The sequence below is a fragment of the Lygodium microphyllum genome, chromosome 18, assembly GCF_053477565.2.
Source record: "Lygodium microphyllum isolate KBCC chromosome 18, Lygodium_microphyllum_v1.1.10, whole genome shotgun sequence".
NCBI classification, from domain to species: domain Eukaryota; kingdom Viridiplantae; phylum Streptophyta; class Polypodiopsida; order Schizaeales; family Lygodiaceae; genus Lygodium; species Lygodium microphyllum.
This window is the reverse complement of record NC_141152.1, coordinates 66,838,992-66,854,599: the sequence shown is the minus strand read 5'-3', so window position 1 is coordinate 66,854,599 and position 15,608 is coordinate 66,838,992. Positions and strand designations below refer to the sequence as shown.

Below are 15,608 nucleotides of genomic sequence, written 5' to 3'. Positions count from 1 at the left end.
TACACGTGCACGCACACACACACACACACACACACACACACACACACTCTCTCTCTCTCTCTCTCTCTCTCTCTCTCTCTCTCTCTCTCTCTCTCTCTCTCTCTCTCTCTCTCTCTCTCTCTCTCTCTCTCTCTCTCTCTCTCTCTCTCTCTCTCTCTCTCTGTGTCTCTCTTGGAGATGACAAGAGATAAATGCTACTCAATCCATAATTCAAGCAACACAATGAAGCCACACTTCATTATAATTCAAGGAGGTAGGTACATTAAAAGCAAAAACATGTTGTATTTCTATAGCCCAAAAGTAAATTCTAGAATAATCCACATAATTAATTTTTACATTTGCTGAAAACTTATTTTGTGTTCCTTTATAAAGTAGATGTAACTATACAAAAAATGTGAATATACAAAATACACATGATGATTCAATGAAAAATATGGTTTTTTGATTTTTGCATTTATACAAAACTTATTTTGTATTCCTTTACAAAGTAGATATAGCTATACAAAAAATGTGATATACAAAAATTTTCTCCAATCCATAAGTGTGTTCTACTCAACACCTTGGCATTTTCAAAGCTAGAGTCCATGTTGATTCCGACATACTTAGATGCATCACCATGATCCACTAGTCGCATTCCTGATACAAACATAGAAATATAAAACATTAACATGAAGGAAAATGCCAAAAATTCACCTCAAAATCACTCTATTAGACTTTTTTCCTTCACTCAATTTACATAGGAGATAATACTAAAAAAGAGGAAAAATAATGTTCGTTTACCTATCCTCAATGGTTCCAATCATTTTCATCAAGCTCATATTTTTTATTATTATAATCATGTGTGAGATTTGCAAGAGCAATGACACTTTCAATATCTATCATATCAAGGTCTATCAAATCATATGTAAAGGTCCGTGTTCCCTTTGATTTTTGATACCATCCAAGTTGAACCTCCACTCCTAAGGGCCTATCTAGGAGGCTAAACCCTCTCTTGAATTCCACATAGGGGCCACCAACTTTTCTTCTCATATTTTGAGCTCGTCCTAAGTACCACACACTTTGGTTTTTATTTTTTTAATACTTTTTGAAGATCTTATAAATAGCCTTGTGATCTTCCCATTGGTATGCTCTTCTTGGAAGAACATAGCACAATCTGAACCAATGCCAAATAGATTGTCATTTGTTTGAGTATGATGTTTCTCCTCCTTACTATAGTATACTCCTTGTCACACCCTTGTAAGCCTATCTTTGGACAATGTGGGATTGCCATTGAGTTGACTTACCAATGTTGCTTTAAAAAGAAACCTGTTATTGTCAAGCTCCACTACTGGATTTACTTTGTCCTTTTCATCTAACAAAGAATCTACTACATGTCTTATCTCACTTGTGGATACATCCTCCTCTGAATCCACTCCATCATTTGTAGGAAGTTGAAAATTCCTCATCTGTATCAGAATCCTGGAAATTTGAACTGGCATAAGCATTAAAAAAACCTTTGGACCAAGGCTCCAACCACCATTGCTTATCCTCTTTACCTTTAGGTTTCATTTGTAAATGCTCACAAATGTGGTGAGCACTTTGTAATCCCCTTTTCAAGGCATCAATTCTCTTCTCATCAATTGAAACACATCTGTAATCACCTAAATTTGCTTCTTCCATGGTCTCCTTGAGATTCAACTCTCTCCATACATGCTCCTGTTTCTTATGGGCACGTGCAAATTTCACACTATTCTCTTTGCACTCAAAATATGAAAGCCTATTCAAGATCCCTATACTATGTAGCATGTCCATCAAATCATAAGTGCACTCTTGGCCAACCATGTTCCCAACTTTGCTGAAGAAGATTTCAACTGCATCAGATCCAGTCAAATGTATTGGAAGTATCTTATTTGAATGAAAGTCTTTAAAATATTTTATGAGCAGTACAACAAAGTGGCACGAGAGTTGTACATCTAAGAATGCCTCCTTACTAATAAATTTTTTTGACAATGTATATGTTGCATGTTTCTTAATCCAAGATCTCCAAACTTGAAAAAAAAATGCCACTTTTGCTGCTAAATGGACTCTCTCCATCAAGTTGAAGTGTGGAGACAAGAAAATATCAATGTAGTCTCCTACAATTTCAAGGTAAGCTTGTGTTCCCACCATGCTCCTCTCTTTTCTATGTTTTCCATTATTTGCTAGCTCTCCCAAACACCATTGGACTTGCCTACTACACATTCTTTGTGCTGCAGCCCAATTTTGAGGATCATCTCACATAATATCAACTTCCTTGAGCATATGCTTGTCAATTGAAAAGGAATCATAAACAATGGCAACATGATTCAAGATAAACCAAACATCACCAAGAGCTAGTTGACGCTTTGGTTTGTCAAGAATATTGACAAGTTCTTTTTCATTATGTATAAAATCTTGATCATGTAGACCAAAAACCTCTCCATTTGATAATTTGGCTGAGAGAGGCCATCCATCCCATTCAATCTTGTATTTGGTGCCATGTTTGTGAGCATAATCAGCTAACATTAGTTTTCTTCGTCGACTATCTCCATCTGATGCATGCCCAATAATAGGACCTATTGTCAAGGCAAGCTTCTCATCCCACAATGTTGAGATTTCACTCCATTGCCTTTGGACAAAACTTGCATCAAACCAATTGCATGTGCAATGAGCAGCCACAACTAAGCGTGGAAGTGCTTCATGAAGTGGATTTGCAACAAAGACTCTTGCATAACCACCAATGATACGAGTCTCAAAAGCATCAACAATTACATCATAGCCTGCTTTTCCTTCTTCAACTTTAATCATGGATGCAGTCCCGCACTCATGGTCTAAAGACTTGTATCCATCAAACCCAATAAGCATATCATCTTTAGGGTTCCACCTACAATCAAAACAAAAAATGTCATAAAATTTAAAAGTTGATCGAGAATAGTTTTTACGATCCCAAAAAACAAATTTTGCAATATGTTTACCTTATTCACTTCTTTATGGTAGTCTCATCTTCCTCCAAAATAAAGGGAATCTTTCCTACAATGCCATGTTTTTCTTTCTCCTTCCAATATATTTCAGCAATGGCGTGAAAAATATATCCATGTATACTAGGTATGAAGTGGGTGGCTTGTCTATGGGCTCTCTTTGTCGTTGAGAGTGAAGGGCCATTGAGGTTAGTAGTGAGGAAATCATGCAACCTTGGTCCACCCCACATCTTTGCAACCTCAAACAAAGCTTTGGTATTTGCACTATATCACTGGCCTCCCTTTGATCGTAACATATTTGTAGCTATGTCTTGCAAGAAGTCCCAGAGAGCAGGTTTTCCACCAAACTTTCCCAATCTATGGGCTTCTATTATATTGTTACAAAATCTATTTACATCTCTTCGATTAAGAGACTCCATGTTGGCTTCATGTAAGCTCCTTATTTTCATTGAAAGAGTTGCAAGCTGAAGCTTATACTTACATAGTTTAAAAGTGAGTTCTCTTATATGCTTTTTGGAAACAAGTGTTGTTTGTTTGAGCTCATGTCTAGTGAGATAATCTAATCTTCTGCCAAATCTAGTTCCCCTATCCCCTCTCTTCTCTTGGCCTAACTTCTCCCTATATACTCTCATCCTAAAGTCAGAAAGGTTAGGTATACCTTTGCAATGAGCACAAGAGAAGTTTGTGAATGGTTGCCCACTATTTGAAATACGTGGACAATCAAAGTGACGAAAACAACCATCTATTTGAAAGCATGTATTTCCATAATTCAGATTTGCCCTGGGAAAAGGCTCTGAAAACCAAAGTTTTCCACTACATTGATCATCTAATAAAGATTTCACATTGATGCTCTTCTTGCTGACCTCAATTATGTGACTCCATAAACCCCAACATAACAAGTTTAAACTTACCAATGAATTTTCATAATCTTTATGGTGATTTAGAGATGAGGCAATGGATCACCCTGAGTTAAATTTCTAGCCTTTGTAGAGACCATGAACTTGCTAAGAGATGTTTGTTTTGGATCATGTACTATACCCTTTCGAGGACATCCACACAATCCTGTGAGCAATGGCTTGGATTTTTCCTCCTCCTTCAAATATGCCTTTGTGTGCAATATTGATTTTGTATGCTCTATGAAAATTGTATATAGGTTAGACCTTGAAGGACAAAAATGTAGCCAAGTGTCATCGTACTTGCACCTTACACGAGCAAAGATTTTGTCTTTGAAGTCATATAAGGTAGCTTCGATGACCTTAAAATCCCAATCTACATGATGAAAAGTAGACTTATATTATATAACGAGTTTGATATTAAAAAGCCTAATCTAATGCGCAACCTATTTTTCAATAAAAATAACTGCATATATAAACTCAAACAAAGAAAAAAGATAATACCTTTATGTTTCTCCATGTAAGAATGTAACTTCTCTATTGACGTCTCCATTTCTTTCTTATCATCTAGTTCTTGATCAACTACAATATGTTGTATATCCACTTTTATAAGCCCTCGAAACATAAGATAATTTTTCTCATGACGTTTATTTTGCATGACGTGTGTCCTCATGAAGTTAGAAAGACAAGTATATGCGACATGCTTCCCTTCCACTGAGCCCTTCCCATACAACGAGTTACATTCGTTACACCAAACATGAACTCGAGATTCTCCATTGATATCTTTGCTGTGTAATTCAAACCTATCATCCCTTGAGATTGTTGACTATTTTAACTTTAGCCTTATTTTATTGCATTCATGTTTCCAAGTCTCGAGAGTGCTTGGACTTAACAATTTGCTTTTTAGCTTTGAAGTGCGGTTGCTTAAAGCTTCATTTTGATCCTCTACAACTTGTTCTAAACATTGTTGCTTATTTGGAGAACGTGGTTCATTCATCACACTAGCACACCTCTTGATTCAAACTTGAAGATTATCACTAAGAGTCCACCGCTCCTCTTGTTGCTTTTTAATAATATAATTGTCCTCAATGAAGTTAAAAGAACCATCTATGAGCTCATCACCTTCAATTTGTTCACGAATTTGAGCAAAGGTAGGTTCGGATCCATCTTTTCTAAGTCTCATAAGACCTATATTTTCTTGAGTATCATCGAAAATTACTTGAATCTTGTAAAAAAATCCCATGAAATCCAAATGAAAAATCACTTATTCAATTGTTAAACCTACATTCAACATTAACAGATTGTTACCGAAGCATATTTTAATTGAATGAGAAAATATGATATTTTTAAGTGTTATCTTTATAAATTATAAAGTGGAAAGCATTGTGGAAAGATCATGGATCTAAAATCTAATTATCAAGATGTGACTAATAATAGTAAACTTCATATATGAGTCAAATGGCTTGAAGCAACCCATACAAATATTACTCGAGCATGTAAAACATTTACATTCTACGTGATGGCATGGAGATGGAGTATGATGCTCATGAGATGGTATTATATAGTACAAATTATAGATTGTATTCCATAGAGTTTTACAAAAACATATGATATGTTTCGAGGCATCTTTGGATCCATGAGTCATAGAGATTAGTAAAACTAGATTAGATATTTTACAAAATATGGGAAGAGATTGCAAGATGTAGATTATTTAGTAAGGGTGAGCTAGGATAGGGCCAAGCTCTACGAGCGGTCTTTGTGCCTTTGTAGGATCAATACCACACTTCGTCCTCAAAAAGTCATCAAGATCTACAAATGATACTCCCATGGCCCTATCATCTACCAACATGCGGTTCCTTGCCTTGAACTCTATTAGGTGAATGATCTCTTTATCTGGAGCATCTCTCCACTCCCTATGTAACCACAAGCGTTGGCCTAAGCACCAAAACTCAATGAGGTAGATGATGAGCCGTCCAATTGCATACACATCTGACTCCTTACCATATGTAGACTGGCATAGTGGGTCATAGATCTTAGGTGCAATCCATGGCCTTCTTTTCCTCTCCAACGCTCCTTTCCGTCTACGCTCATCTATAATGTGCATGGGATAATCTACCCCCCCACATTTCCAGTTGAGGGCTGGTCTTGTCATACCAGAAATAAGCATTAGACCCCAATCTATGATACCGATTTTTGGGGTGCTATCTCTAGTAAAGTCCAATACCATATTGTTAGCATGCAAATCTGAATGGATGACACCGGCATTATGCACGGTCTTCATCCCATCTACCAATGCATGAATAATATTTGGCATGTTTTTTATGACACCCACAATTCTGGCCATCTCCTCTACACTGGGCACCATGTCAGGACCAGGTCTAAATCCCATTGATGGCTTGTGTAGACGCTTGATTATTCTTCTGTATTTACATTCTTGAAAAGGACCCCACATCCATATATCATTCAGTGTACCACCATTGAAGAAGGGAAATATTGTAACCCAAGGGGGATCAAAAGTAAAGGCAATGCATCGTACAATTGATGCATTAACTTTCTGCATCCCACGCTCCACTTGAAATTGTTGTAGTTTAGTGTTGTTGGATCCCTTGTACATTTTAGTGCAATATGCTAAATTTAAAGGAAAATAGCTAATATTTTCTATGGTAGCTTCAACACACTTTCCAAAGGCACCTTGGCCAATAACTCTCCCTGGCTTGATAGCATCAAAGGGAATGCCTGAACATTGGTGATTCCTCAATGTGCGCAATATAGTTCTTGCCCCTAACATATCACCTTGTTGCCTGGTGGGATTGAGACTAGGACTTACACCTATGGTGGTCTTAAGACGCTTTGGCAAAGAAATTGCACCAGACAAGTCCTTGGCCCTCTTTGAGCATGCTACCTCCTCTCTCCACTTTGTGTTCCATATGCTAGCTTCTCCTTTGATCCAAATGTTGGTGCTAATTCTTTAAGATCTTCTAGCATCTTGGGTGCATTTCCAAGCAGTGTGCGACAAAGATGTAAATTTTTTCTCTAAATCCCAAAGCACATCAGTTACTAAGTTTGGGGGGTAAAAAGTATACAATATCTCATAGAGATCTCATACCAAGATGCATTGCCACACTTTATCTGGCACACTTCCTTCCTCAACTCCATCATCATCTTCAACATGTATCAAAGCTATAGAAGGAACCAAGTTATCCTCAACATTTGTTAGCACTTTCTTGGGTTCTGAAAGACTGCACAACATAGTATCACTACATCACATTTAATGTTTCACATGCAATTTCATAGGTTACAAGAAAGAACACCATTGAGGAGCCTTTGAGGGATTGAGGAGGGATTACAGAAATCTATAGATGTATAGCTTGAGTATAGCTTCCAATACTCTCGCTTCTGTCTGCTACTCCATAGACACTTTAGTACTTTCACATTCAACAACAACTTGTGGGGAGAGTCATAAATAATTTGAAATATCCATAAATGTAGATTTAGAAGTTGCAGAAGCATTACAGAATAAAAAAGTGAATGATTTTAACCAAATCTAAGCTTACTTCATTAGATGACCTTGTCAATACAGTGCCAAGGTATGTGTCTGTGGTGCTCGTGTGTTTTTGTTACTGCATAGGCAAGTGAGAGGCAAGTACATTAACTTTGGCAATCCCTTCAAATCCTAGAGGTGAGTCGTCTGCACTGACATGGCCTTTTGCATGTAAAGATTTCCTGTAAAAGATCCTATTGGAATTTTGTGCCAGTCTACCAGGGAGCATCTTTTGTTGTGAATAACTAGACCTGAAATTAACAAAAAGAACTTTAGAATAGTTTAGAACTGGTAAAATTTTATCTAAAATTTGAGGCACTTGCGTCAACATAAGAAATAATTTCACCTATTTTATGAAGCACAATCTGTTCAGGGTTGTTCCATGCAGAGGAGGGAGGATATGCACGTTTGAGAGAGAGAGAGAGAGAGAGAGAGAGAGAGAGAGAGAGAGAGAGAGAGAGAGAGAGAGAGAGAGAGAGAGAGAGAGAGAGAGAGAGAGAGAGAGAGAGAGAGAGAGAGAGAGAGAGAGAGAGAGAGAGAGAGAGAGAGAGAGAGAGAGAGAGAATATGGCTCAAAGGGATGACCATAGTGTGCAACTTGAAGCTTCATTCTTTATAGAGGTTTGAAACTTTAGGTAGCTTGGTGCATGTTTAGTGGGAGAGTGATAGAGATGCCTTGAACACACGTAATGCCTAGGATTTATACATAGTGAGTACATAGTAGCTTACCCAAGTGGTGACTTCAGGTCTCCTTCAGGCTTAAAGTATGAAAGGAGGGAGAGAGACTATGTGTATGTGTGTGCACATGCACACACTCCTGTTTGAGAGAGAGATGAGCATGAAAATGCATGTGTTACAATATCACTTTAATTAGGGAGAAAGCTCGGAGAAAGTATGTTGTAATTATAAAATAATGGAAAAGGTATTAGGGCCAAGACACACACTCGACACATGTAGCTCAATTGACATGCACAGGTTGCAAAAGTGGCCGTTGATGAGCCATTGACCTGCATGTGTCCAATAACTCTCTAAACTTTAACCCCACCTCAACCCCACAAAATAAGGAACCTCATCTAGTGGGTTTACTCTATTGACTCTCCAAACATGGAAGTTTGTTGAGCATTGGATTGTCTCTCTCTCCTTTGATTGTGGTTTCTCTCTCATTTGTGTAGCACATCAAGCTCTGGGTCACTACTCGTTCACTATCAACTCTACCTACATGTGGTTGTTTTGCATTCTTAGCTCAAGTCATGTATTTAGGGGTGGTGCAACTCTTAGGAGCCATCTCATACACATGTCAAATCAACTTGTGGAGATGTTGGAGTGTTGAAGAGTGAGTGAAGAGCATGTGGTCTCATGTGGTCACCATTTGGCTACACAACTACAATACTCATGCCACTAAACATGTCCATACCCAAGGCTTTTGGATGTCTCACTTATGCAACCTCCACAAACATTCCAAGAGCTCCAATGGCCCCTACCTATAAATCTTGGCTCCTATCACATCTAAACAGTTCTATTGTCTACAAAGAGTGTACAAAACTGACAAGTCCATCACCACATGAGTGCTCACAAGTGGAAGGCATTATTTGAGACCCCTTTTTTGTAAGAAAATCTTGGCTGGTTTTATGAATTAATAATACCCTTATGTAAAAAATACACACATGGAATATATATACTCCTTTTATGAATAAATTTATGCGTAAATTTTTTTATTCTGTGAATGTATATCTGTAAGTCTATCTTTTTAAAAATTCCCTTCTTTTGAACTCACGTGATGCACATTTTTATACATAGTAACTTACCCGAGTGCTCTATGTAGGTTGGTCTTCCCCTTTTTCCCCCTCTCTCCTTGGGCCTTCTTCTGCGGAGTCTCCTTCTTTGACTTCTTAGCCCTCCCTTGGCCAGATTGTGCTTCTTGCTCTCCTTTGTCCTCACTCACAGTCCTTTCACTGGACTGCTCCTATCCTTGGTGCAGAGAGGACCTGTCCGGCATCCCATCAACTGTCTTGCTGTCTTGTGCTTTCCCTAGTGCTTCTCTTATAATGGCTGTTAAGATTCCTCTGAAGCCAATGGTGGAGGGAGGCCTTTGAGGGCGATGATTTCCTGGCTTTGGAGGCCAAGGACTCCCCCCCCACGAGTCTTTTTCCGGTGGCTAATGCTTTTGTCAACATCTCTATTGTCTTCCTCATGAAGCCATTGAGGTTTACTTAGTCGAAGGACCGTGCATCAATGCTCTCCAGAATTGGTACATTGATTCGGTTCATTAATGCATTATACCATTGACTGGAGAATAGAGCATTGTTCTAGATTTGAACCTCAGGGTTGGGAATGTTGGCTAGGTTGATGCCATCGTTGGTGGGGACCATCACTTTTTCCATCCCCAGCATGTTGTACACATCTCATTTTGGCCTTTTTTCCACTTTGTTTGATAAGTCCAGTGCTTTCTGTACCAGCTTAGGGCTCAGCTTGATGTCTACTCAGTGGGCCTCATTTTTTAGATGAACCATGATAGTGCCCCAATTTCGATTGAAGTCCGAAGGAAATCAGTGCACTTCTCATAATCGATGGCTTGCCCACCCTTTCACATACTTCCGCAACTGCATTGCTTTACCAGTTGCTCTGGCTGGTTCCTCCATGACTATGTCTTCTTAGATTCAGGATATACTTGAATTTGAGTTGATTATAAGCCCTCGTCTCCAATGAGAGACCGTATTTTACTTGTTCCTCCTACAAGAATGGAAGTTTGCTGCTTTTGTCTTGACTGCCATAGTGGGCACATGCCATAATGCCATAGTTCATCATTAGTGTCCTCAAGGTAAATTCTTACAGAAAGGTAAGTATGAATTAACTGTGCTTTCATGGAAAGACTAAAATGCTTAAGTTCAAAAAAAGAGAACTTTCTTTCAAGCAGTCCATTCATTCCAAAGATTTTACGAATTTTCATGAGTTGCGAGTTGATTTTTATCCACTCTCTTCTGCTCTTGGACACTAATGGAGGTTTCATTCTGCATTTCCTTCACCTTAAGTGCTCGCATGTTTGATTCTACCTTGCCCCAAAATCCTTTCTAGCATTAAGGTTTGAGGGGTCGAGGGCATTCAGTACTGGCTTAGGGTGGCTCACTTCTGCATGAGCCAATCATAGATGGTTGGATTATATTCGAGATTAGCATAGCGGTCCATGTTGAAAGGACAGATGCCTACTTGAGTGATGTAGGTGAGAACATCCATGAGAAAGTCATTGGAGTCGATCCTACTAGCAATGTGTAACTCTTCCTCATTCAGAATTTGGTCTAAGTATGGGTGGCTCATGACATGATCTTCCAATGATCGATTGCGAGTGATGGCCAATACCCTAAAAGAAATAGGAGCTACGTAAGTGGGATCATACTCGGATGTCTTAATGGCGCATCGCTGCTCAACATTAGTTATGATTTGGCAGTTTTCTTGTTCACACTGGAGTCTGAGAGCATACCACTTCCTCAAGAAAGACGAGTCATTATTGCCTAACTTGTGGAGTTTGTCCAAGCTTTGGATCATGGCAGTGACTCTACTCTTACTGTAGGAAGTGATTAGTCGTTGGTTGAGGGCTTGATCTTGAGATATCTTGGCGTCATTGATCAATTCCTCTATGATCATGGAAGTTTTTATCGCCAAAAAAATTTGTATTCCTCCCAGGTACATGGCATGGAGCGGACTTCCAATGCTAAGGATGGATCAAGTAGACCTAGGTCTAAGCATTCATAGCTCTTAGTAAGTAGAGTGAAAGCGGCATCTAAGCGCTTGATGTAGGTGATCAAGTCTTCTCCTATGTTCTCAGCCAGGCCTTTAGCCAATGTGAGGATCGATCGTCATTCGTAGAATACCTTAAGACCTACTGGTGGGCAGGGCTTGACTAGACTAGATAATTTGGTGGCTAATAGCTACGGCTCTAGCTATTCCAAAGAGTGTGGTTGGACTCCTTGTGTGATGGGCTTGGTTAGAGTTGGGGATGCTGCATTACTAGATGCTAGTAGGTCGCAAGGGCGCTGGTAGGATTGGTGGGGTGAGGCAATGTTGGGTGCCTTGTCTATCACGTGGCTTTGTGTGGCTAAGTTTAGGAGAAGCATTTGAGTAGTGCCCTTGGCCATCTTGGCTTTAGGTGCCCATATCTAGGCATTACCCTCATAATACTTTTGTGCTTGCAATAAGATCTTGGGGACATATCGTTGTTTGACTGTTCATCGATGCCTACAGTTCCTTCTCTGCTTCCTAGGTTTTGAATACGAGTTCTTAGCCTTGCGAGGTCATGATTGTGTGCTTTTGGGTGGTGGCCCTTGATGCTTAGGCATCCATTTGAACTACAGTGCATGGGCCTTGGCTTTGATTTCAGTGATTTGTTGGCTTTGAGGTTTGGCGGGTTGTAACAAGTCATGACTCCCTTCCTTAGCCTTGGTGGTGGTTGCTCTATTGATGGCTTTGCAGGTTTTGATGGAGCTGCGCTGCCCTTGTTGAAAGCAGTGACTATTCGTACATTGCCGATAGCAAGGTGGGTACGTGTGAGTTGTAGTTGATGTTGCAAAGTGTCCACTTTTTAAATGTACATCCTAACAGTGATTCTGTACTTGCACCCTTTGCATTCGGCAACACATAAAAGATCATTGGCATGCTTTGAGACTTGATAGAGACTGCAACCTTGCACTTTCCCAGATGTGTATATGATTTACCCCCAAATGGGATGAGTTTGGCATCAGTGGCTTGCAATTGTGGTTTGCCGATTTGAGTCCAATGATCGTGAGTCAAGATGTTAATGTCAACACCCTCATCAATCAATGCATCAATGACATGTGTTTGCTTGGCAATGATAGTCATACACAGGTAAGCAGGGGCTACGACTTCCTCATCTTCATCTTTAATTTCTGTGATAGTGGCCACTCGTACATTGATAGGGTTAGATAGTCTATGCGAGCTCCTAGCCATAATGTAGACTGGTATTGAGGAGTATCACTAGGCTTACCAATTGCCTTAGCAACTTGCTCGTACTCCTCATCATCCGATAATGGTAGATCGATCGTGGCTAGCACGTGCATCCAATCTTGCTCATCCTCAAGATAAGGGATACACTTGGTCAGTGGCCCATAAGATTTCCTAATCTGCATGTCACCCTTTAGCATGTTGGAGATGACATCCAGGTTGATTGGTGTGGTATTCCATGTATCCATCTCTACTCTTACTGCCTCTATTTGATTTCCTAAGAAGATCAAACCGTTGCCCTAGTCTTCTATGATCTGTGCATTGCGCATCCAAGGCTTGATCTAGTAGGATGTCATAATCCACTCCCTTCATGACTATGAAGTCAATAGAGAATTGGATCCCTGCGATCTTCAATGGCCAGTTCTTCAATACTCCAAATGGCTGCACTTCCATTCCATTGGCTAGGGTGACATTGAACCCAGCACTCTCAATAGGTGGATTACCCCAGTCTTGGAGTACCATGTGGTTCAGCACACACGAACTCCTACTTCCATATCCACAATTTCCTTTCTCATGGTGTCTCCTAGAGCTAGGGCGGCCGGTAAGACTGCATGCCTTTTGGTGCCTTCCCAAAAAGCATTGACATGCAAGGACTTAGGCGCTATGAGTAGAGCGTCAAACTAGGTATCTGAGTTACCACATCGTGATCATGTAGATCAACTGTCCCTTGCTCCATTGGTCCTTCTACCCACTACTTCAATTCTTGCCATAGCATTGGGTGCTGCTAAGCAGATCTCCTAGGCTTAGAGTCACCTGGGTGATCACTAGCGTGGTGACAAGATCATTGGCTGCTTGCCTCTCTCCTAACTCTGCATTTCTTGGCCAATAGCCCTGACTGGTTTGCTAGCCCATAGTGTTCTTCGACTTTGGTCATAGAGGCGAGACTGGTGTGCTTATGCTTGAGAGATCATCTAGCTCATCTTTCAATATGGGCTTAGCATCCTTTAGGTGCTCCTGGGCTTCTTTTACCTAGTCCTTGACCTTTTTAATGGCCTCGAGTTGGTGCTTTGGGTTGGGGTATTCCTCGACCTTTGCACTCCCCTTATCACCTGTCTTTGAAGCTAATGTTTCTGCCTCTGTGTTTGTCACCTTTTTTTTGGCAGGTAGCATTGTAACTCTCTCGGTTTTTAGCGTGACCTTTACATCAACTTTTTTTCTCCTTCGTCTTCAAATTTTCTTTCTAATGGAGATTGCATCTAAGTTGTTGGGTCCATGCAATGATATGCCAGCCTGCTTTGCCTATATGTGGGTTGTGACATGCAATGGGATGGGTGTGTCCTCTCCATTAAATGTCTCAACTCTAAATAGTACCAATGGTACTAATGGCTCATTTTCCACTCTAGAGGGTGGTCTTCATCTCAGACATTGGGCAAATAGATGAGTGATTCCACACTCTGGGCATTTAAGATCGGCCTTTTCCCAATTAGCCTGCCCTTGTTTGGGCCAACATGAGGAGATATGTCCTAGGTGTCCACAAGTCCAACATGAGATTCGATCTTGTGTCTGCCCTCCTAAGCCTCTACCTCTATCTCTACCTAATGCCATCACCAGTATTGATCTATAATCCATAAGGATCGGATTACCCTCTTCGTCATACAAGACGTAAGGGTTCACGTAAGGTTCTTCGTCATTCGGATCCTCCACATAGTGGACTAGAGCGTCACCCAGTGATGTTGAGATATTAGAAATCGCACCTAATGTAGCCTCTTTGTATGAGGTAGTTTGGGATGAAGACATGCAGGCTGTAGGAATCCCATTTGCACAGAAAGGGAAAATTGTACCCATCCAACAACTATAAAACATTGTATTTGACTATCACTTTTCATATGGAATGAATACAATGTCATGATGCTTTGTACTTTTAGTTAAGTATCTTGTCATTGTCAATCATACATAAGATTGTTTTTATGAGTCCAAGTCTCAATCTTGGAACGTAATTCACTTGTATAACAAATAGTGTCTTTGTCTCTATCATCATGAGTTCACTCTATGCCTACAAGCCATCATAGCCATGCTCTAGATCCGTGTATTTTAACATGGTATCAGAGCTCAGTTGAGCATGGCCCCAACTCTCCTTTCACTCCTCTCAGCTCGTTTCCATCTCTACTCAGCTCAGTTTGAGTACTGGACCCTATCTCCAACTTCATTTGCATTCCTACCTTCCATGAAGCTTCCATGGTAGCCATAGCCAGTAGCACCCTATTAGCTTGAAGCTTTCATATCTCTCTCCATAGGCCAAATCTCTTTGAGCTTCCTTCTAGAGAAGTGGTTCTGTACTTCTAGAGCTTCTCTTTGGCACCTCAATCATTGAGATTGGGCAACTATAGCTTTAGCATTGCCTCTTTTCAGAGTTTCTGCCATAACTGTGTCTGTGGACAACACCTACCTACCTCTGTTGGAGCAGCCATATCTCATCAACTAGGCCATATCTCTTCGAGCTTTCTTATCGAGAGTTGTTCTTCAGGTCAAGGCGCAACTTGTTGGAAAAAAATCAAGGAGATTGACACACACCATGCTCGGTATCATTTGCATTTTCCCGAATCTGGGTGCAGTTTTGACAGTGACCACTTTGAAGGCTTAGATCTCAGAACTCGGGCAAAAAGAGTACAAACCCTCTTAGGGGGAGTTAGACCCATTAGTGAGGGTCCTCGATCTCAAAGGGTTTGAGTAGATTCGACCTGTGGAGCTCGTGGGAGTTCATTTACCAGTCTCATTGGTCCCTGTTTTGATAGAACAACCATAGCCACTTACCTTCAAGCTCATTTTTCCTTCATTTTCTCTCTCCTGCCACTTAAACCAAGCCAAGGCCACTCTAATCTGAAGTTTCCAGCAAGTATTCAACCATCAAATCAGCAAGGAGGGGAAGCTATGAAGAGTTTTTGAAGATCATTAAGTCAAACTCAAGCAATAAACATCAAATTTCAAACTAGTATCTTTTGATACTTCACTCCCATTGCTTGTGTCTTTTGACAGATACAAAGATAAACTCATTACTGATTATTCTCAGTCATTTGAAGCCGAGTTCCGTCATGGGGATGACCAAAATCAAGTCTTTTATGAAGATGCTTCTCATGAAGAGTAACATTACTCTTGTTGCTCAATTCAACTACATGGAAGACTTGTTTATTCCGCTTGCAGGGATGGATGGATTTACTTGTTTTGAAGAGCAATCGATGAATTTATTTGA

The 15,608-nt window shown here is 40.2% G+C and overlaps 1 pseudogene; it reads right to left on the bottom strand.

Moving 5' to 3' along the window:
• Positions 1 to 3,915: 3,915 nt before the first annotated feature.
• On the bottom strand, positions 3,916 to 4,865 carry LOC148020982 (uncharacterized; annotated as a pseudogene).
• Positions 4,866 to 15,608: the final 10,743 nt, after the last annotated feature.